This window comes from Microtus oregoni, unplaced genomic scaffold (assembly GCF_018167655.1).
Source record: "Microtus oregoni isolate MIOR12 unplaced genomic scaffold, Mior012 000002F_ref0000024, whole genome shotgun sequence".
NCBI classification, from domain to species: domain Eukaryota; kingdom Metazoa; phylum Chordata; class Mammalia; order Rodentia; family Cricetidae; genus Microtus; species Microtus oregoni.
The window spans coordinates 49,466,119-49,489,450 of NW_024543061.1; the positions used below are offsets into that span (position 1 = coordinate 49,466,119).

Consider the following 23,332-nt stretch of genomic DNA (forward strand, 5'->3'; position numbering starts at 1 on the left):
TATGGTCACATCAAACACCAAGGGAAGATGAGAACTGCTGCCCTTCCGGGGCCCCTAAGAGCTGAAACTGCCTAGCGATCCCCTCCAAGGACCTGCTCTCCCCTTTCCTGCCTTCCGGTGAAGCGTAGCTACCGCGGGGACTCAAGAAAGGGACTTGACTTACTGTTTCCATAACTCGACTCCACGTTCCAGTTCTTTGACCTCTTTCTACCCTGCCCACCTAATCCTTCAAAATCTCTTTATCTTCAAGGTTCATCTTAAGAATGCCTCCCGAGGAAGCCACTCCCTATGACCCCTCCCCCTCTTCCTTTGAAGCCCTTATCTAGCACCATCTTCCCTTCACCTCTTGTTCACTGGTCTCGTGTCCTTTCCAGCCCGGCAGGACAGGGATGGTTTTACTCACCTTTGCAACATCTGACAAACATGCTGCCCTTTCACAGAAGGGACACTGCACTACCACAGTGAACACGCTTCTGTTGCAAAGTAGCAGCCTAAATTTTAGGATAATACCATCCCCCCTCCCCCTCTTCATATGAGTTCTGTGGAGTCTTCATGACCCTTTAAAAATATAGGAGTCCTTCTTAGCTCCCAGGCCAGCTACAGAATAAATTCCCAGTATTTACAAAAAGGGAGTTGCAGCGTGTAGCACAGATGTCTTGTAGCACAGATAGATTTTAAAAATTTATTATTATTATTATTATTATTAATTGAGTAGGTGGGTGGGTGTGGTCTGTGTGTGGGTTTATGTAAGTAAGTACGGGTTTCCCACCAAGTGACAGCTCCTCCTGTAACTGCAGCTCCAGGTGACTGGAGCTCCCTGACGTGGAAGCTGGGAACTGAACTTAGCCTGCAAGAAGAGACTAAGCGGCTGAGTCATCTCTCTAGTCCCAGCCTGGATAGATTTTTATCCTCTTTACTTTTAGTGCTTCTAAGAGAATTTTTCTCTAAAATTACCTAAAGTAGTATCAGTATTAATTTTGTCTGAAGTGTGAAAATGGGGGCTGGAGAAGATGGCTCAGAAGTTAAGGGAGCATTTTCTTACAGAAGAAATGGGTTTGGTTCCTAGCTCACAACCACCTGTAATTCTAACTCCAGGAAAATCTGATACCCCCATGGACAACACATGTGCACATTACACTCACGCACGCGCACGAGCACACACACACATACCCCAAAATAAAATATTAAAGCCATGGGGATACATTTCAGTAACTGAGTGTTTGTTTAATACAAGCAAGGGCTTAGGTTCAATCCCCAGCACCATTCCAGAAAAGAAAAATCATCATCATAAAATAAGAGCTGAGAACAGAGAAAACACAGAGGAAAGTCACCGCTTATGTATCAGGAACTAGAAACTTGCAAAATCCATGCATGCATCCTTTTGCGTCATTAAAGGTCCAAATTCCATCAGCTTTGCGAAGGTTCTTCTATGCCTGATGAATTCTCGTGACTTTTTAGGAAGTGGGATAATAAACAGCTCTGAGATATTGGAAGGACTGTTTTTTTAAAAATGTGTTGCAAAAGGTTTCACGCATCCTGCCGTCGATCGCCATAAAGCAGGAGCTTGAACCAGTTAATATTTATCATGTCTGAGCCGCAAGAAGGACAAAGGCCCTTCAAAGTCTCCCCGACCTGGTTTACGGCACTCACCCACACAGTACCAGCCGCATTACCTTCCGGAGGCCAGGAATACTGCCGAGTAATAAGCATTAAATGTTTAGTCATTTCCTGCATCACGCTATCATGGCCTTCCTCTATTAACATATCTAACTGAGTTATAGTTCAAACAGCCGGTTTCCATCTCAGCAGCAGTTTGGCTGAACGTCCCTCCAGTGGCGGTGCCATGGGGAGCCTCTGCAGAAACCCTCATGTTAATGCTGGAGCCGGCTTTTGCAGAGGAGCTCCAGCTGGGAACACTGTGGACTCTCGATTGCCGATAATTTGCCTGAGTGTATGATTTGTGAAACCGGTGCGGATAAAACTGTCTGAATGATGGCACATCAGAACCACCTCCGAGCCTCAGTGAGCAGGGCTTGTGTGTTGGAGGGCATGCCCTGCTCTCCTTAGCATGCCGAAGGCCAGTCTGTCTCGGCGCGTGAGGCTTACATAGGGGTAATAGATGGTTGCTGAGCACCGTGAAAGTCACATAGACAGGAATATAAAAACCGAGGCCTCAGAGACAGCGATAATTACAGTATGTTATATTCTTGCTCTTGATGCGGAGGCCACGGTGCTTCAGAGAGTTCCATCAGCTGGGTGACCAACAAAGATGCAGAAAAAGAAAGAAGAAATGTATAAAATTACCTTGCTAAAACACTCTTCAAAATCAGGCTTCTTTCTCCTCCTAACACAGAGCAAAATGGCTGAAGGCCACAGGGAATTCTACTAAAAAATAACCTGTTCTTGTATAGTTTTATCCATGATAAACTGATCACAAATGTTTTGGAGTTCTTAAAAGACAGTACGCTTTCACACTAAAAATAGCCATAATTTTTAAAAATATACATTGCTATTTACTTGTACTGTATATCTAGAAGATGCATCTTGAGCCCGGTGCTTCTGAAGTAGAAATGGCAACACGCTGGTTTCTGTGCAGTCAGTTACACAGTGCAAACTTTCAATCTCCATTTCCTTTCCTACTGCTCATGATTTGCCAGGTGCGTGTTCAGCTCAGAGGCCTGCGAGGAGACAGGGCAAGTGGAGTACTAACCTGGCTGAGTCTGGAGTCAGCGGCCATCATGTTGAATGGTACAAAATTGCTGCCTCTTCAGGGAAAAGCAACATCGAATTTTGGCAATTGTATAAGTGGTCACTCTGTCATTTCAGCATTTCCTCTCTGTCAGCCCTGTGGTACTGTCTTTGACTCTGCCACTGACCATGGGTAAATTAGATAGTTACAGGATAAAATTTTTATTGTTGACTAAGAAGGCAATAGGTAGCAATAGAAAACAGTTAAAAGATAGAATCAGATAATGATAGGTAATAGATCTGTGAGTGATTTATAGGCAGGAGAAATACGGATAATATCAGATGATCAATAAGAACAATTGATAGAACCTGGAATCTTTTTCTGCCTTCTAACCTTTCAGAAGCAAGAAGAGATGCTTTCTCTTTCCAAAAATAAATGCCACTGCAGGCATACTTCTCATGCCTTCTACGTTAGGAGCTCTGGAGGGTCTTCCCATTTTCTTATTTCTTCAAACTCATAATATATGTTTTACCTTTGAGAACAGAAAAAAAAGCTGAAACTCTGGTTTTGGCCCCTATAGTATTTGATTAAATGGAGAAAACAAATTGGCTAGTCAACTTGAACATCCTAACACTGAATAAATGTGGCTTTGGTGTCTATTGTTATAAGTTGTGGCAAATTGTTCTTCCAGTGCTTACGTCTGAATTTTAAAATCCTACCTTAGGACAAAGTGACAGGACTTCAGGACTTAGTAACTTTTTAGTATCTTCTTATCTGTACCTATAAAACAATACAAAATTCTAGAACCTATTTTAAAAATGGAAAGGCCACTCTTGGGTTCTTTGGCCTTCATAGTAGTTGCTATTTCTTATCTCTAAGTTTGTGGTAACAGATGGAAAAGGTGGGGTGGGGATCCATAGCAAAGACTTTGATCAGCCTGACAAAACTCATGCAAGGCTTGGTCATCGTCACAGTGGTGCTGTGAGGTGGTGGGACCTTTGTGAAGTAGCTATGCCCTCGTGAGGCCCACCCTTACAAAGGGACTACTGTAGCTCCAATAAGGAGGGGATAGCTCTCTTGTGAGGTGACTGTAGCAAAGCAAACCTGGCACCTTCACCACTCTGTCTTGCACTTCTGTTCCTTTTGCACACACTTGTTTCACACACAGACAACACATACTCAGTCCTTACAAAAAGCCAAACCAATGCTGATATTGTGCTCTTAAAGTTTTGAAATCACAAGCCAAGGTAAACCTCCTGTCTTTATTCATAACCCAAGCCTTCGGTATTTTGTTACAGCCACAACAAAACAGACTGAGCCGGGCAGTGGTGGCGCACATCTTTAATCCCAGCACTTGGGAGGCAGAAGCAGACAGATTTCTGTGAGTTCGAGACCAGCCTGGTCTACAGAACGATTTCCAGGAAGGGCTCCAAAGCTACACAGAGAAACCCTGTCTCGAAAAACCAAAAACCAAACCAAACCAAATAAATGTCAGGCATGGTAGTATACATCTTTAATCCCAGCATTCAGGAGGCAGAGGCAGGCAGATTTTTCTGAGTTTTAGGCCAGCCTGGTTTAAATAATGAATTCTAGGTAAGCTAGGACTAAATAAAGAGAATTTGTCTCAAAAAAAGAAAATCAGCCCCTCAAATATATAAAAGTGCATATTCCCTGTGCATTGTGTATATTCTGTATTACAGAGACTAAAAAAATGTAAACTGAGGGAATTACTGCCATTTTTTAAAGGGGCATACATTTACTGGGGACATTGCTGTAAAACCCAATCAGCCATACTAAAGCAATTTAGCTCTTTGTGGATTGCACATGAATCAACAGTACAACCAGACAATATTGTCTTAATTCTTCCGAGAACAAGATTAGCTGAAGAGAAAGTGCTGATTTTTTAAGTGATAGCGAGATGCCTTCGCAGACAGTTGAATCTGGGTTGGCAAGGCAAAAAGTCAAACAGCAGATCAAAACAAGGGAAGAAAACTGACTAAAATAAACGTGATGATATGTTTGCTAATTTAAACCTTCAAGTCTGCGTGAATGAATTATAGAGTTTTCACTCTGAGCTCCTGGTAATTTCTCACCACTCGTTAGATAGACCAAATAATTTTAAACAAACAATCTGGAGGGGTTGAATTCAGGTCTTAATTTTTAAAGCATTATTAGTAAGCAGATGGTAAAAGCAACAACAAGAAAAAAATCACAGGCAGTGATAGTAGACACTGCTCAGGCAAGTGTCCTTTCTGGTGTTAGCCATTCTTTGACTACTTCCTGTCTATCCATCTGGCCCCACTTCCTGTTCTCTCTCTCTCTTCTTCCTGTGTGCAGAGGAAATGTGATCAGCAGAGCAGCGTCACGCACCTGCTTCCGTGCCTTCCCAGACAAGATGGACTGCAAACCAAAATAATCCCTGTCTCCTCTAATTTGTGTGTGTGTGTGGCGGGGGGGGGGGGGGGGGGGGGCGGTATTTTCTCACAGCCACAGAAAAATAAATGACACAGAACACCTGAAGAGAGAAGGAAGCTGAGAACAGAGACCCATTCCTGAGTGGCTCAGGTCAGCATCATTTACATATATAACTAGAATGTTCTATCCAAGCACTTCACACACAAACATGCTATGACAACAACTTAAACACTTTTCTCCCCATCTGATAACTCACTTTTCTTCAGATTAGCTAGTTTACAAAAGAACATAATTGCCGAGTGCAAAGATAAAAATAAAAATAAAACCAAGGCCTACCCTGTGAGCTCTGAGAATAGGCATCCAGGGATCTAAGAAACAACTTAACCATACAAATAAGTTGGAACAATGACTCCAGCTGGGAGAACGGAGTCCAAACAAGCAGTTGCCTAGGGCAGCAAATTACCAAGGGTAGCAGACTTCCCAGTAGCTTCTGCGAGAGAAAAATACAGCCTTCGAATTTAGATATTACCCGATAAACACGGGGCAGTGAGCAAGTAAATCATCTTGGAGAGCTTAAGCGACCTGGCTGCTGGACTCTGGCTGAATGGCAGGTGTTTCCAAGGTGACTATCCAAATTTTAACATGGTGACTCCTGGAAGTAATCCCAGCACTTGTGTGGCTGAAACAGGAGGATCACCAGGATGTCGAGGCCAGCCTAGACAAGACACCCTTGGAGGCTGTTCCTTAGTTGCTGCGTCTACCCTGTTTTTATTTTCTGAGACTGGACCTTTCACTACCTGTAACTCCCCAGCTAGGCTAAGCTCACTGGCTAGAGGGCTCCTGGGATGTACCTGCTCTGCCTCCCCAGCACCGGAATCACAAGTGGGTGCCGGTACACCTGGCTTCTGTACTTGGGCTCAGGGGATCAAACTCAGATCCCCATGTTTGCATGGCTCAAACTTTACTGCCTGAGCTAGCTTCCTGTCCAGATCATCATATTTTCCATATATATATATATATATATATATATATATATATATATATCATTTCCCCGTCCTTGGACAGAGCATGTATTTGTGTAAACTGCTCCAAATACCTTCAAAGAGGTTATTAGTATACAAACACAGGATAAAATCTATAACAGATTAATACAGCGGACGGTAGATCTCAAGCGCTGCTTTGGAAAAGCTCAGACATCCCATGCGTAAATGGTTAACCCTAAGTGAAAATAAAAACCTCCAAGCTACAGGGGTTTTGAACTCATGGTAAGAGAATCTTCACAAGAGGTCTGAGAAGAGAGGGACTTACTGGCCAGAACATGAATGCCAAGCTTCAAGGAACAGTTCATATCCTTTGTTAACCTCCAGGGCAGTTCTTGGCACTTCCCCAACCCCATCCTATTAGCGAAAATGTCCAATAGGACTTCGTTCATCTAGACTGTTTACACTACTTCCTCTTGGCATTTTATATGTCTTATTACATCTCAGGTATCATTATAAAAGAGATGATTAGGATAAAGGTGCTTGGTGCCAAGCCTGACAACCTGAACTTAATCCATGAGACACTCACATAGTGGAAGAAGAGAGTATACTCCCTTCAGGTTGACCCTAATCTCTATATGCTTGTCATAGCATGCAGCATACCAACCTCCCTCCCCACCACAGAGAAATAAATTCTTTAAAAAAAAATAATAAAATTTCGATTCATTTTGGTTTTTGATACAGATCTTGCTAGGTAGCTCTTGCTATCCAGGAAATCACTGTGTAGACCAGGCTGGTCTCCAACAGAGATCCACCTGCCTCTGCCTCTAGAGTGCTGGGAATAAAGGTGTGTGCTACCATGCTAGGCTAAAAGAGATGCTAGAATCCAGTGTTGACCTATTGTTTTAGATTGCTCGGTAAATCTAAGGCATTTTACGGCTGGATTTTTGCATGTCACTATCAACATCTATGCCACAGGTTTAGAGAAGGGTTAGGCTCCCCCTGTCACCAGCAGCCTAGCTGCCATCTAAGAAAGGTAGTCTAGTGGGCAGCTTCGGCTCCCTGACAGACTGAGGGCCTGACTCAGATCCTGAGAGCAGGGTTGTAGAATTCACTGTTCACACAATCCTCGGCTTTTCTGATCTTCGGAGCAAACGGAGGGGGCCAGCAGGGAAATTATTAGTAACAGTAACTTGGAGGCTCTGAGATTCAACACTGCACTTTAAGATCTCAGAGCAATTAAAACGGAACACCTGAGACAGAGCTGGGAGCAGCTGAGACAGAGCTGGGAGCACTAACTCTGGGAACGAAACACATACAGAGTTAGCATACCGGGGCTCGAAGCGTCTCTCCTTCTGAAGACTAGCTTAGAATATGATGAAGCAGCAAGCAAGCCACTCTGGAGAGAAAGTGTGTGTGTGTGTGTGTGTGTGTGTGTGTGTGTGTGTGTGTGTGTGGCAGGGAAGCCAAGATAAACACATCACAGGTCTGACTGTGTCCTGGCGTTCGTTGGTTATGGTGCCGAGTCTCACTTGAAGGAGATCCAGCCTTCTGAGAGCGGAGAGGGAGATCACAGTCTGGGGCAAGGATGGGTTGAACCCCACTAACTTCCATGAAGCAGGCGTTTGGCGTCACTTCTTCCCCAGGTGGTTCCACGCGGGCACATATGCGCAACCTTTTAGTAAAGGCTACAGTCTTATTTAAAAACAAAATATCCCAAATTTCTATTATGAGTTTCCCAAATTCCTGCGAAATGAAAATGCAGTGTTTTACTCAGTCATCTTCCTCTGCTGACATTTTAAAATACCAATTGCCTGCTTCGTTCCACAGCTTCGGAACGGAAACTGTTCAGAGCAGCACAAAGAACCCGTTTGAATTCCAGAAAACCGGGTTCTCAGGCCTGCTCAGTTTGCCTGTAAGACTTTGGGCGAGTCACTTGACCTCTCAGGACTTAATCTACAAGAGAAATCTAGAAGTCCTCCTAAGATTTAAGATCTCTTCTGACTCTGGAATTCTCTGGTTTGTTTCTAACTGGGGACTCAGGTTTCTTCTGCTAAATGGCCACAATTTGTTTCCTTGGATTTTGTTGTTGTTGTTGAATGACTGTTTTATGAGCAGTCAATAGAAGAAGGAAAAACCAAAACAATGACAGGGCAATCCAGGTGCAGAGGGAAGTAGGTGGGGAAGAGGACTCAGGCTTTTGAAGTAAGGGGCAGCAATGGAAGTCTAACTAAAGTGTCAGGGCAAGCAGTTAGGATTTGGGTCGGCAACCAAAGAAGAACTAGAAAGGAGAAAGAGAAAAGTTACTTTGCGCTAGGACTCAGAAAAGTGGTCAGGCTTTGTAATTGTCTACTGCCTGGTTCTCGTTCCATCAGGTGATGCTGACTGATATTATCCGCATCCTACTGTTCGTTACAGGACTGCTGACCTCTGCTTTCTTCTTCTGTGTAGTCTTAATCTCGCCGTATTTGGAGGTGGCGTAAAAAGCATCGCTATGCTTACCCGCTCCATCAATGAAGGTGGCGAAACAGCAGGAAAGAGCTGCTGACTGTTGAAAAGAGAAGTGTTCATTCTGGTCTGGGAGAGGTTGCTTTCTCCTTCCTTCCTTCCTTCCTTCCTTCCTCCCTCCCTCCCTCCCTCCCTCCTTCCTTCCTTCCTTCCCTCCCTCCTTCTTTCCTTCTTTTGTTTTTGAGACAGGGCTTCTCTATGTAACAGTCCTGGCTGTCCTAGAACTCATTCTATAGACCAGGCTGGCCTCCAACTTAGAGATCCACCTGCCTTTGCCTCCTAAGTACTGGGATTAAAGGGCTTTGCCACCATTGCCCCGCTAGAGAGGTTTTATTAGGTAAAACCTTTTACAAATACCTCCCTCCCCCATTTACTTATTCATGGGGAGGGTGGTGTGGCGAGATCCCAGGATAACTTGCGAGAGTTGGCTCTTTCCTTCCACCGTGTGGGTCCAGGGGATCAAATTCAGGTCATTAGGTTTGGTAGCAAGCACCTTTGCCTGAGGAATCACTGGTCTCAGGTAGGATTCTATATCCATTTCTTGGGGATGTTCTTGAATCTACCAGTTTCTGACTAAACTTTTATGTCATGACAAAAAGCAGAGGCTGCAGCTGTTGGGGGCATGCCCATGAGGGTTATGGGTAGAATATTGTCTGTTTTGTTTTAGGAGCCATGAAATTTTCCCTAGGACCCTCAAGAAACTTCCTTTTACTTCTCATTATTCTTAAGCAGTGGGGAGGGTCCCACATGGGTCCTGAACTGATCACTACAGGGGAAAGCATTCTGCATTGACATTTAATCTTGACTGTGCACCAATCATCAGCAAAGCTATGGGAACTAATATGACAGGCTTAGACCAGTCAGAAGCTACCCCTTGAACTGGATCTCAAATCCTCAATTCTGTAGCAATTTCAAGATGGTGAAAGAGAAGTTGTTTGGGGCCACGATGGTGAAAGAGAAGTTATTTGGGGGCCACGTTATTGGTCTCTTATGTCTTGCCTAACCAATGCTAAGATTATGGGGTACAAGTTAAGTTTTGCTCTCCGTGTATGCCAGACATCCAGTCAGCGTTCAACTTCATGGGATGGAATTTCAGGTAGTGTAGAGACCAAAAACCCAAACAAAATAAGGCTCAGTTCTCATCTTTGCCATCCTATTCTTGTTGAGACTGCTGTGCCTGCTCCCTAACATTTCCCACTATTTATATTTTACCTCCCTTATTTTTAGCCATAAGTTTTACTTAGTCTGAAGATAACCAAATATTTCCTGAATAATAAGCCTCTGAATATGCATATTCTCTAAATATGAATATAAGCCTTCTTGCAAATCTAGTTTTTACATTTAGAGTGTTGTTTGTTGGCAAGACTCTTGGGGAAAAAAAAATTATGTTTTTTTTTTTTTAAACGGAAGAATGTACTACAGCAGAAGGCTTTGTTTCCCACAACGCAGAACCAATGCTTTCGATGCCAGTAATTCCGATATATCTAACTGTATGCTCATAAAATAAATAAATGTTAGACCAAACCTCCTGCTTATGCAGTGTCCTGCACTTCGAACTAAACATAGAACTGACAGGTTCCCATCGAAAAGAGAAGGATATGCAGAACACGGAAGTGCTGCTTTAACATCATTGCTGGGAAGAACCTGGCTTCTGGTTTAACTCAGCATCTCTCTCCCACTCCAGCCCCTTATGTGATCCCTTCTGACAGGGCACTGCGGGCTGGGGAGTGGTCCCCTGTATGGGTATGGAAGTACCCCTCTTCCAAACCAAGACTGCTAAACTGGCCTCCACTCAGAAGGTGCAGGATGCAGAGATACCCAGTTCAATGGCTGGGTTCTTTTGGAGCCTTTTCCAAGCACACTGTGAGGAGATAACATCCCCGTCCATAAGAGGGAACACAGAAAGGACTCCCCTCCTGCCCCCCCCCCCCATGAAGCCAATGACGCTGTAAGGGCAGGTAGAGGTGCAGGTGGGAGAGCTACCTGGTTACCTAAGACACTTTGGGAGCTTGACTTCTCCAGCTCTGCAAGGAGACATGCCCTACCTTAGGCTACTCAAGGAAGGCTTCCCAGCAGAAGGGAATCTGATCCTGGAAGAAAGGAGAGGGGAAATCATTTAGGCAACGCACACCCAATTAGGAGGCTGCAGGAGCATGCGCAGTGACACTTGCCTCGGCCATACTTTAATAGAACCGTCCTCAATGTATTCCCTGTCAACCGATGGGATAGGGACTGCTCCTGTGAGCCTTGGGTTTTTGTTTGTTTGTTTGGTACTGTCTTGGCACTTTCCCAAGTCTCTGCGTATCTACCGACACAGGCATGCTTTGGCCAAGTGAAGGGCTCAAACTTGGGCTATGTCTTGAGGTGCCGTAAGACAGACTGTTGCTGTGAACGGAAGAGAACCCATGAACTATATAAGCTGCCCCTTTAGACCTTTCGTGCCTTTCAAAGCCCCAGGCGGCTTTTTTTTTTTTTTAAAAAAAAACAGACTGCACTGCATAGAAAATAAGTGTAAAAGAGGGGGGTTGGGACGGCAAAGCCAATCTGTTCGACATGACCGTGAACTTTGAGAAATTCACTGTCATCATCCAGGAACCTAAGGCAGAGCCGGTAATGACAGAAACAGGTGCATCTAAACCCAGTCAAACTACCAGAAGGATGCTCTGCGTACACCTAAGGATATCTCGAATGATATAGGATGGCTGACATGAAATGAGATCATAAAAACTGAGCCATTTAAAAGGTCAGTTGCTTAGGTCGCCTGTGATCTAAATCTTAACTGTGACTTAAATCTCACAGCGTCATCGGGCTATTAGGAAAATCTGTCCTGCTTGGATTGGAAAACAGAACTTCCCTTTGGATCTTATGGTGCCTGCTTGTCAGGATAAATTATGGCCTATAGAGTCATGTTCTGAAGCATTTGTGAGATACGTACTGATAGTTTTAGAAGCATCCATAAAGAAAAGATTCTTTTTTTTTTAAAGAGCTAAATTTAAATTCTGGATGAATTCCACCTTCTTGTTTATCAGAACTCCTGTTGGATCTGAAAATGACAGTGTTTTAGGTTAATAGCATCACTTACATCCCTTGGGCTTGAGGGAGTCCATCTTGATCTTTGATTGTTTGACCTTAGAACTTCCTCATTCTGAAAAAGAAATTCTGAGGCAGCCAGGTGTCCTGTGTCGGTGTGGAAGTTGAATGTTGTAATGACTTCGTGTCAACGGTAGGCCTAACCAAACCTATTTCAGCCACAAGAGTTTTGTTGAAGCCTTTGCGGTATCAGGAACAATTACAAAGGACACCAAGTCTTGAACACGAGCAAGAGTTTTGCAAGATGAGTTCCTTTTTGCGTAGATAAATTTAAAGACATTGCACTTACATTTCTCAGGGTGTTCACCGTGGCTAAGCACATGAACCAATGAGCACAGAACACATCATGACCCCCAGAAAGCTACCATTTTTTGTAGTCCTAGGGCTCAAACCAGGGGCACACATATGCTAGGCAAGCATTCTACCACTGAGCCACAATCCAGTCCATGATATATGTGAGTCTTCAGTCTCCTGTTCTTACCATAGCACTTGATCATCAAGAAGGACAGTTACATTTTTTTTAAATGGCAAACAGCTGACGAATTAATAGGTTTGCAAGATGATTTTACTAAAAATTATGAACAAGGGCAAGTGAGATGGTTCAGTGGTTAATAAGGCTTGCAGAAGGCAACCTGGATTTGATCAGCAGAACCTATGCTAGAAAGGGAGGGAGAATGGACTACCAAAAGTTGTCTTCTAACCTCCACATGTTCACACACACACACATACACACACAGACAGACGGACAGGGGGGATATGTATACATCGACAAAAAAATCATGGATGAAGTTTCACACTGGCAAGTTACCCATAAAAGGAATCATGTTTGACCATTTCACAACAGCACAGGTTAAGTTACAGCATGATTCAGGCTGACCACATATGACAAACAGAAAGGACCACCACAGTTCCTGAGGCGCAGGTGAGGAACTTCTTCCTAAACAGAACTTCTTCCTAAACGAAACACATGAGTCAGGCTGTCAGAAAGAGGGGCCAGCTCCCATGAAACCACAGCTCCATAGGAACGGCTAAAGACCCTCAACTAAACCCGACAGAAACAAGCCTATGTATGTGTGTTTTAAAAACTTTTTATTTGAGGCATAACATTTGTTGGGTGCTCCACATTCTAAGATTGCAGAAAACCCTGGAAACAAATGGAAATGTTTAGCAGATAAATCTTCATCTTGTTTTTCCTTTTCTTTTTAAAATTTATTTGGGGTGTATGCACACTGCGGCACACGTGGAGGGCAGAGGATGACATGCAGGAGTCAATTCTCTCCTTTAACCAATGGGGCTCAGAGTTTGAAAGCAGGTTGTCAGCTTTGGAGGCAAGCGCCCTTGCCAAATTAGCCATCGTCATGGCCCTTCAGAGGCTTCTCTATGTAACTAAGTTTCTTTGTAACTTTCTATGGCTGATGTTTGTCTGATATTCAGGTAGGAATTATGAGCAATTATTGAGATTTCTTTTACTCAAAAGTCTGATGATAACTTTCTTATATCGCAAGTGTAGCCATATATATGTGGAAATAACAAAGCTATTTAAATTTAACTAGAGAATAAACAATTCTCATCTGTCTCTTTGGTAGCAAAAAGACAAAAATGTATTGAAAGGATAAGTTAATACATTCCTGACAGTACACTGACAGGACAGACAGACAGTCACACAAATACATACACATGCACACACACGGACACACACACACACACACACACACACACACACAATATTTAAAGCAGAATTTGAAGGAAAAAAATAGATCCTTTCAACTTGATAGTGGATACAGTTTGGATCTGGAATGGCTCTCAGAGGCCTGTACTAATGCCCCCAGCCCTTGCTGCTGTAGGAAGCTTGTGGAACTTTCGGGGTCTAGTGAAAGGATCTGTGTAACTATGGGGTATGGCTTTAAGGGGGCTTATGGGACCCTAATCTCTTCCCTTCTTTCTGTGTAGCCCTTGCTGTCCTGTAACTCACTCCGTAGATCAGGCTGGCCTCGAACTCAGAGATCTGCCTGTGTCTGCCTCCCAACTACTGGAATTAATGGTGTATGCCACCACTGAGGCATAAAATCAATCTTAAAAAAAAACATGCTAACTAAAAGAAGAGAGTTACAAGAGACTATATATCATATGGTTCTGTTTTTATGAAATGACTGGAATAGGAAAACCCACAGAGAGGAAAGAGAGCAGAGGTAGCCAAGGGCAGCAGAAAGAGACCTGAGAGACAGAGGGCTTTACTTCAGGGTGATGGAGGTATTTTCAGAATTAGAGATGAATACTGTAGAAAACAGCGAGTGTATTAGAATGTATGAGGCACACCCTTTAAGGCAGTTCAGCTGTGTCCAACCTTTGACATCGCAACACAACATTGTCATCTACAAAACCATATAATCTTACACACACACACACACACACACACACACACATCTCATTTCAACCCAGTGTTTGCAATTTTATGTGGGAACATTTTCATAGCTGTCATTGGCTTCAAACAGCTGCATGTGGCCCATGTGCTACAGGCGGGATACACATGAATGGTGAGCTTCAGCATGTGACTTTCATCTTAATCAAGACAAAAAAAAAAAGCCTACTAGGCTCTGAAAAAGGGAACAAGATGCCGGAGGGGTAAGAATAACATAGAAATATTTCACTATATACACTGGTCTATTTTCATCTGTATTGACAGAAGATGATAAATTTCAGATCAGAGAATTGATGGTCAACCTGGATTTCAAAATTTTCTACTTGGAACCATGTATAATAATGCCATTATACGTGTGGAAATCCAGGATAAAACCCACTACTTAATAAATGTTAATTTTTTAAAAATACCCAACTTGGCATGGCAGTAAATGCCTGTAATCCAGGCACTTTTGAGGTAGAGGCAAGACAGACTGGGATTTAAGATCATCCTTAGTACTCAAGACATACTGGAATTTAAGGTCATCCTTAGTGCTCAAGACATACTGGAATTTAAGGTCATCCTCAATGTTCACTTTTAATCCAGGCACTTGGGAGGCAGAAGCAGGAAGATCTCTTGAGTTCAAGGCTAGCTAGCCTAATTTATATTACAAATTCCAGGATAGTCAAGGCTAGAGTAAGGCCCTGTCTTTAAAATTAATCAATTCATTTAAAATTAATTTTTAAATTAACCGATTTGAAAGATCTTTTGAATTTTAAATTAATTAATTTAAAAGATTGTCCTCATCTACATGGTGACTATGAGGGCTGAGCTTCAAAAGATCTCAAAATGAAACAAAATAAAAAATGTTCAAACAATAAAAAATGCAAAACCCATTCTTTTTTAAATTTATTTTATTGTTTTTATTGAGCTATATATTTTTCTCCACTCCCCTTTCTTCCTCTCCTTCTACCTTCTACCCTCTCCCATGATCCCCCATGCCCAATTTATTCAGGAGATCTTCTCTTTTTCTACTTCCCATGTGGATTAGATCCATGTATGTCTCACTTAGGGTCCTCTTTGTTGTCTAGATTCTCTGGGATTGTGAATTGTAGGCTGGTTTTTTTTTGCTTTGTGTCTAAAAGCCACTTATGAGTGAGTACATACTATATTTGTCTTTCTGGGTCTGGGTTACCTCACTCAATAAGATGTAAAACCCATTCTTAAATAAAACACAAGAGCAACAAAGACTGTCTTCTTACAGAAATTCCAAGTCAGGACAGTGTCTCAGGTCTTGGGGACAAGGCTATCCCTTCCTATAGGAAAGAGCATCTCTTGGATCTCCATATCCACCCTAGAGCCCTTTGAGGGCATGGGGTGTCCAGGATGACCTCCAGGGCCATGAGCATGGGTAGACAAGTGAGATGCATGTGCACTGAGATGCATCACCAGCCTCCCTCCCAGATCCTAGACGGCTGGCCAACACTACCAGGAAACAAGGTAAATATGGAGACCAGGTCCAGACTCCTTCAGGCTGGAACAATTCCCTTCCTCCATTCAATTGCAAAGGATAGTCAGACGTTATAAAATTAAATCCAGATCTCCTACCTTCTTACTATCCAATGACAGGGTTGGGGTTCTACTTCTATCACTGTGCTTTCTTCAGAGCTAGGTGTGTGTGTGTGTGTGTGTGTGTGTGTGTGTGTGTGTGTGTATGTATCTGTGTCTGTAAGTTATGTATTTATGTATATATGCAAGTATGTGAAAGTGTATATGTGAAAATGTGTATCTATATTGAAAGTGTGTATGTGTTTGTATATGCACATCTGCACATGTGTATTTATGCATATGTGTGTATCTATGTGTGCATGTGTGGAAGTGTGTTGTGCACATGTGTTCATGCACACATAGTTTTAAGAGTTACTAAGACCAGTAATGAAAGGTAGCAGCACACTCAAATCCATGGAATCCGAATTTCAGGTTCCTTTTGAACAGAATAAAATGTGATATTTTAAGTAGGGTCCAGAAGCTCCAATGACTGTCACTGCGAACCACTGTCCCCATGAAATGAACTGTGGTACATGCAGGTGAACCCAGTCTGAAGACAGGAGGCCACTTCATCTTCATAAAACTTGCTCCTTGAAAATCAGGGGGTCCCCTTTAAAAAAGAACCCTTTCTAAGGTACTTACACTTTCTTGCCTCAAGTTTTTCATCTCAGAGACCTGATCCTCTGGGTTTCCACTATCTGTCTCTGACACAGCACCAGGAACTAAACTAGGAGACTGTCTTCAAACCCATTAACAGACTGTTCTTTTTTTTTTTTTTTTTTTTTTTTTTTTGGTTTTTTTTCGAGACAGGGTTTCTCTGTGGTTTTGGAGCCTGTCCTGGAACTAGCTCTTGTAGACCAGGCTGGTCTCGAACTCACAGAGATCCGCCTGCCTCTGCCTCCCGAGTGCTGGGATTAAAGACGTGCGCCACCACCGCCCAGCAACAGACTGTTCTTAAAGGCCAGATCATAGCAGAAGTTAGTTTAAATGTGGGACAATGTAGCCGGAGGAACAGGGAGGTCTTAAAGTGGCTAGACAGAGGGGTGCTTGAGTAGGTATTTGCATGCATACACAGTACATGTGTGTGCCTGTGTGGTGGGGTGGTAGTGAAGAGGGCTCAGGAGATTGGAGACTGGATCAGTTATGATTCTTTGAGTCATACACCATCCTGAAACATGGTGGCACTTGGGTTCTGTGGGTTGTATTGTTTCTCCACTTAGGGTGTCCCACTCTGCCTGTAGAAAAACTCTTCATGACTTCAAGGAGTTCCATAGGGACCCAGGGGTGTCTGGGCCCCTTTCCTCTTACCAGACCTCGTGAGGCTCCTGAACTTGCATCTTATCATTTCTAGCACATTCCAGTGCACTATTTGTTTTTAGTGCGGGGGGGGGGGGGGGGGGGGGGGGGGGGGGGGGAAAGGGAACCCACAGCCTTGCACCTGCTAAGCACGTGCTCTACTGCTGAACTCCACCCCCAGCCTCCGGCACATTCTTTCCCTCAGCGGACCCTAGACCACCCCTGGATAAAGGTGTGGACCAAGAGACTCTAATCAAAGAACTCACAACTGAGAAAGAGAGAACTGTACAAAAGAGCTGCCCACACACAGGGAGGAGGTGGCGGGGTGAACGTGGTTGAGTTAAACTCTCTGTAGATCTACAGCCCTTATATCCAAAGAGAAAAAAAAAAAACAAGTCACGCATTTCCTAGTCTTTCCTCAAAGAAATGTGGATTTTCATCAACATCAAGCTAACTAAATACATAAGATGTATAACCAAAGTGCAAATAGAAGACTTCTACATACCCACAACTGGGAGAGGTTCCTGCGCTCCAGCCTATCCCTGAGCATGACGTCATCCCTGTGCTAGCCCCCGTTTAGACCGGTGCGGGGCTTTCCATGCATTTTGTCAGTGAGTTTACTCCTCACAACAAGGGTATCATTAGGACTCCCAACTTATTTATTTAATCCTGCAGCGCTGGGGATCAAATCCAAGGCCTAACTCACACAAGGTGAACACTTTACCAGGGATCGACGTTCCCTGCCCCAAGACCCCCAATTTGTTAATGAAAACAAGCTGAGAGGAGGCTGAGTAAATTCCTCAAGGTCACGGGTGTCAGGGATGGCTGAAATGCCAGGAGCCTAGGTGTAGTAAGAATCTACCCACTCAGTTAGCTACCCTGCCGCCCTGCTTTCCTAAGTATGTACGATTCAGCAGTATCTGCTGCTGCCGATGATGCAGGCAACAGTAAAATCGAAGATATGAGAGAACTCGGGTGTGACTCAGCAGCAGAGTGGTTCCCTAGTACATGCAACACTTCTCCCTCGCCCCCTCCAAAGGCTCAGAGAACACTGCAGAAAAGGATGTGGATAGAGGATAGGGAGAAGTGCTATGAAACACTGTCTTTCGGACATGGCGTAACTATTGCACACATGAATTCAAAGCACACAAGGCCTGCCTTGATCAAATCAGACGAAATCCCAGACAGATGGGGTAGGTGACCTCCAGGCTCACCCCTTACTGAGGAACCGTTAGTGGCTGATAGTTCCTGGGAAAGGGACAATCCTTCTTTCTGGAGGATGTGCACACCAGGAGGTTCCCCTCCAGTGGATGGGCCACACCCATGCATTTATATATGGGTATATATATATATATTTACATATATATATATATGCACATACACACACACGAACCGCATTAACATGGGGGAGGCACGGGAAGAATTGGAGGGGAAATGAAGAATGGATATAATTTCAACATATGCCTATATGAAATTCTCAAGAATGAAGAAAAATATTAAAGAACTTCAAAATACCCCCAAAATGAAATGTTTTCTATTCTTTATTTTGAATTATGTAGGCAGGGAAAAATCAATTATGCTATAAGTTACTACTAAAGGACATTTTTCATGGGAATGACATGAAGGCCTCTTAGTTCTCAGTGTTCTAAGAACCTGGATGGCCTTCTATAACTTCAACAACGTTGTTGAGAAGAACACACTGTTCTTGGTGGACACTTAGGAAAATATGGGCTGTAATTAGGTATATAGTAGTTGTACATGTTTGTGGCATACGGTGTAATATATCAACTCAGGGATATGATGTCCAATGATCAGAGCATGATAATTTGCGTATCTGTTACTTCAGATATGTATCAATTATTTGTGTTAAAAACATGAGGACATTTCCAGTACTTGTTTTGATTTGTTTTTTTTTTTTTCCTGATAGATTAAAGGTTTACTCTGGCTAACAGTTCTAGTTAGAACCTTGTCTTTGTCAAGGTTCCTGCTGCTGTGATAACACACCATGACCAAAAGTTACCTGGGGAGGAAACAGTTTTTTCAGTTTATAGCTCTCAGGTCAAACTCCATCACTGACGGAAGTCAGGGCAGGGACTCGTGGCAGGAACCTGAAGGCAGGATGATATGGATATGAATAATTTGCATTGGTATGGATTTTGCTTTGTTGATATAAATTTAAGGTCAATCTTGTTATATGTATATTTTTGCTCTTGATTAAGGTATTGAGATAATCTTCTATAATAGTCAAGTTTGTAGTCATGTTACTTAGATATTCTAGATATATTTCAGTTGGATAGGCATTCTTCATATCTTTCAAAGACTACAGAATATGGCATTTAAAATGTTTTAATAACTTAGGGCTTTTCATGACAATGAGAAACGTCTGCTTCTGGCAGCACCAAGTTACTTCAAGAGGAAGATGGGCATCCAAGAGGCTCCTTATGGAGTTGGTTAGCCATTTGGGCAAGAAACTGGACTGATGCATAAACTGGACATGAAGAACCTGCAGAGAGAGGTCTGCTGAACTTGCCTAAAGGTGAGATGATCCTTCAGGGTTCCTGCTTCATGAAAGAGTCTGCTAAACATTCTGCAGAATACAGAAGAAAGTGACTGAACTGTCTTTAAATTTTCCTGCTTCATGGAAATGTCTGCTGGATACTATGGGCCTGAAGGCCCAAGATAGATGCCCCAACAGTACAGAAGAACTTTGGGTGACTGTACAGGCAGTGAGATGTCTCTGTCAATTCCAGAGTTTTGGAAGTTTCTTACTTCTTGTTTACTTAGGTAATATTATATCCTTCTGAAGTCTTTGATGGAGTTGAAGAATAGATAGATAGTTATAGTTTTCCTTTATTATGATAAAAGATAAAATAGATCTAAATATTGTAATTGTAATTCTTGCTTGATACCTGTAATTTTACTAAGTTAAAGCCTTCCTTTTTGTTTAAACAGAAAAGGGGAAATGGTGTAGGATGTCCTTCTGTATTTGTGTTGCTTTCATTGGTTATTAAAGAAACTTCCCGGGCCTAGTTGATAGGGTAGAACTCAGGTAGGTGGGGAAGACAGAACAGAATTCTGGGAAGAAGGGCAGTGTGGCAGATGCCATGAAGCTCCTGTCTGAGACTGATGCTGGTTAGAATCTTTCCTGGTAAGCCATGACCTCATGGTGTTACACAGGTTGGTAGAAATGGGTTAGATCAGGATGTGAGAGTTGGCCAAGAAGAGGCTAGATATAATGGGCCAGGCAGTAATTTAATTAATACAATTTCTGTGTGGTTATTTTGTGGGTTAAGCTAGTCGGGTGGTTGGAACAAGGGAGCCCACTCCTCCTGCCTACTACAGCAGGACTTAAGCAGAAGTCAAGAAGGAATGCTGCCACCTGACTTGCTCTCCATGGCTTGCTTAGCCTACTTTCTTTTATACTCAGAACCACCTGCCTAGGAGTAGCACCACCCACAGTGGGCTGGTCCCTCTTACATCAATCACTAATCAAGAAAACACTGGCCAGACTTGCCTGTAGGCCAGTCTCATAGAGGCATCTTCTCAGTTGAGAGGTCTGCTTCCCAAATTAGTTTAGCTGGTATCAAGCTGACATAAAACTAATCAATGCAGCCTCCGTCATGGCAGAGAAGTCACAGAGAGGAAGATGGCCACATGCTACAGGCAGCCAAAATGCAGAGAAAGGCAAATGCTTATGCTCAGCACACATTCTCCTTCCTATGTAGTCTAGAATTCCTGCCACCATGGCTGGGTCTTCCCACCTATGTTAAGTGATGAAAATAACCCTTCACAAATGACTTGTGAGATGGAGCATCCCACCTTTCTCCAATTCTGTGGGTGCCACCATTCCCTCATGAGCATCTTCCTTCATCTTTAAACCAACCATGCTGACTCTTCTATGGCGCTTCCATTTTGAAATAACTGACTTTCATGAATTACAGAGCCTTGCTTGGTTTTTCTAATCCCCGTTCTTAAGGTTTTTCTCAATGCATTGTTACAAAGACTTTTGTAAGGTGGTTCTTCTTTTACTACCCATGCTCTGTAAACTAAAACTAATTTGGGAGCTGGAGAGATGGCTCAGTAGTTAAGAGCACTGACTGCTCTTGCAGAGGACCTGAGTTTGATTCCCAGCACCACCTCCACAAGAACCAGGCACATACGTGATGAACAGACATACATGAAAGGCAAAAAAAATCCATCTAATTAAAGGAATAAATATACATACATACATACACACACACACACACACACACACACACACACACACAAAGTTTGAAGATAGTTTTTAAGTCCATCACAGGGCCAGAGATGGCTTAGCAGGTGATAGTCCTTGCCTATAAATCTGATGCTCTGAGATAAATTCCTGAAACCTACACAGTGAATGGATAGAAAATAAATTGTCCCCAGCTTCCATAAGCAAGCTGAACACACACACACACACACACACACACACACACACACACACACATTTTAACTTAGAAAAAAAGTAAAATAGAAAACTTTAACACACCATGGCCAAGGGAATTTTTTTCCAGGTTTTCCCTTCTCTGTCACAACGTTTTAGCCATTTGAGTCATAAATGTTCTCAGAAAGTTTAAAAAAACAAATTCTAACTCTTCAGTGGTAATCTTTGGAACAATCAATTCACTTGGCAGCAGATATACCCATTTAGGGAAGAGAATTTCATATCCCAAGTCTTGGTTGGAGAAACTGCCTTAAAATCCAGCCACTGTTTCCTAGTCTCCATAGGCCTCAGTTAAGACTGCAGCTGCGAGAATCACCTCACAGATAGAACTGCGAGGCTGGTGGAATGGCTCTGTGAACAAAATGTCTCATGGCTCAAGTTCAGTCCTCAGAACCCACATGGAGGAAGGAAGGAAAGAGCTGACTTCCACAAGCTGTCCTCTGACCTCTGCACGCATACCCTCCACACATACAATGAACACATAAATAAAGAAGACACAGCTATTCAGTTTACAGTTGCAGCTTTCCCCAGCTGAAAAGATAGCTGCCTGAGGAAAGTTTCTAATAAGGGCACTAATGGGTGAACGAAGTTTAAGAAACAGAAAACGGATCTGAGATAAAGCAAGCAGGCCACTTATGGTCTGTGATGTATTGCTGGCAATTTGCATGGTGGGCCCCTAATAAGATGTTTCCATTTAATAACATCAACATACCATTTCCCCTTCACTTCTAGTTTTCCCCAAGTGGTTACTAAGCTGGTCTTTAACATGCTTACCTGAAACATCCTATCAGACTGCTAACCACAGCTTCCCCTTTCACCTCAGAAACATTCGGGTGGTCAGCAAGGCAGGCTCTGTCCGTAGAAATACTAATGTCCTGTAAAAAATGGGGTGCAAGGATTAGTGTTTACCATGATTACAGTGAATGATGACAGAAATCATCATCAGATGCTCAATCTGGGGCAAGAGTGCTATATTTGAACAGTCCTTCAAAGTCCCATGTCCTAAAGACTTGGTCACCAACATCTAGTGTTCTGGGGTTACTTGGAGCAGATAAGACATTTGAGAAGGATGGACTAGAAAAAGGAAGTTAGGTCACTGGAAGTGTGTCCTCAAAAGGGATATTAGGACTCTGGGGCTTTTTTTCCCGTCTTTCTTTCCTGCCACTATAAGGTGAACAGATCACTTTTGCCAACCGTTCCAACTATAGGGTGCTACGCTTGAGCCAGACCAGTGCTTAAGGTCAAGTGACCATGGCCTAAAACTGAAACTGCTGGTCATGGAAGCACACATCATTAATCCCATTACTCTGAAGGCAGAGGCCGGGAAATCTCGTAATTTTAAGGCTAGCCTTGTCTACATAGTGAGTTCCAGGACTACTAGAGCTACATAGTGAGCTACCTGAGAAGAACAAAAGAAAGAAAGAAAGAAAGAAAGAAAGAAAGAAAGAAAGAAAGAAAGAAAGACATAAATATATTTCTATAGAAAGGAAGGAAGGAAGGAAGAAAGGAAGGAAGGAAAAAGAAAGGCTCTGAAACTGTGAGCCAAAATAAATTTTCTTTACTAGGCAGTGGTGGTACAAGCTTTTAATCCCAGCACTCCAGAGGCAGAGGCAGGCGGATCTCTGAGTTTGAGGCCTGTCTGGTCTACAGAGCCAGTTCCAGGACAGCCAGGTCTAGAAAAACCAAAATAAATTGTCCCCTTTGTGTTATTTTAAATGAGATGTCCTTCATAGTCCTGAACATTTGAACACTTTGTCTCCAGTTAGTGCTACTATTGGGGAGGAAGGAAGAACTGTATCACTGGGGGTGGGCTCTGAAGCTTCAACGTCTCATGCCTTTCCCAGTTTGCTGTCTTCCTGCTTGCAGTTCAAGATGTAAGCTCTCAGCTTTCAGGTCTAGCTGCCATGTCTGTACTCTGCCATTATCGACTCAAATCCTCTGGA

At 43.0% G+C, this 23,332-nt stretch overlaps 1 long non-coding RNA gene across 1 annotated transcript in view; it reads right to left on the bottom strand.

Annotated features, from left to right (window-relative positions):
* LOC121440815 overlaps nt 1-22,223 on the bottom strand; it is a 37,244-nt gene extending 15,021 nt beyond the window's left edge. The window contains exon 1 of the long non-coding RNA XR_005973388.1: nt 22,164-22,223. This is a non-coding gene — a long non-coding RNA (uncharacterized LOC121440815). The remainder of the gene's footprint in view (nt 1-22,163) is intronic.
* Nucleotides 22,224-23,332: the final 1,109 nt, after the last annotated feature.